Source organism: Lolium rigidum, chromosome 6 (genome assembly GCF_022539505.1).
Source record: "Lolium rigidum isolate FL_2022 chromosome 6, APGP_CSIRO_Lrig_0.1, whole genome shotgun sequence".
Taxonomy (NCBI): domain Eukaryota; kingdom Viridiplantae; phylum Streptophyta; class Magnoliopsida; order Poales; family Poaceae; genus Lolium; species Lolium rigidum.
Window position 1 is genome coordinate 167,617,080 of NC_061513.1, and position 615 is coordinate 167,617,694.

Below are 615 nucleotides of genomic sequence, written 5' to 3' on the forward strand. Positions count from 1 at the left end.
GTCACGTTTAGACTCGGATTTTGATTAGATTAAAAGTTAGCCATCGCTCGCAACTCTCGAGTACTTCTTTTGAGGCCAACGCCCGAACAAGACCGACTATTCGGAATCCCACCTTTTCAATAAAGCTTTCATCTATATCCGCAATACTTCGATTGCATTATTAGTTCTTACTTGTTCTCGATTTCGGTAGGAATTAAGACCCTCGTCGGTCAGGCTGATCGTGCATCCGCAAGATCAGTAACTCCCGGAGATTGTCCTAGCGATTGCATTGGCGCACGAGCTTTGCACGTGTAGTCGGATCGTCAAGCACGAACTCCACCAATAAATCGACGTTATCATACTCTCATCGAAAGATCGGCCACCTTTGCCCTATCAAGTATGCTCTCATCTCGGCTTGCTCTAGTGGGGTCATCATGTGTATCTCTCACTAGGATCGGTGTATATGTGTGGTGGAAGGAAAACTACACAAGTGATAGGGCAAAGGTGGCCGATCTTTCGATGAGAGTATGATAGCGTCGATTTGTTGGTGGAGTTCGTGCTTGACGATCCGACTACACGTGCAAAGCTCGTGCGCCAATGCAATCGCTAGGACAATCTCCGGGAGTTACCGATCTT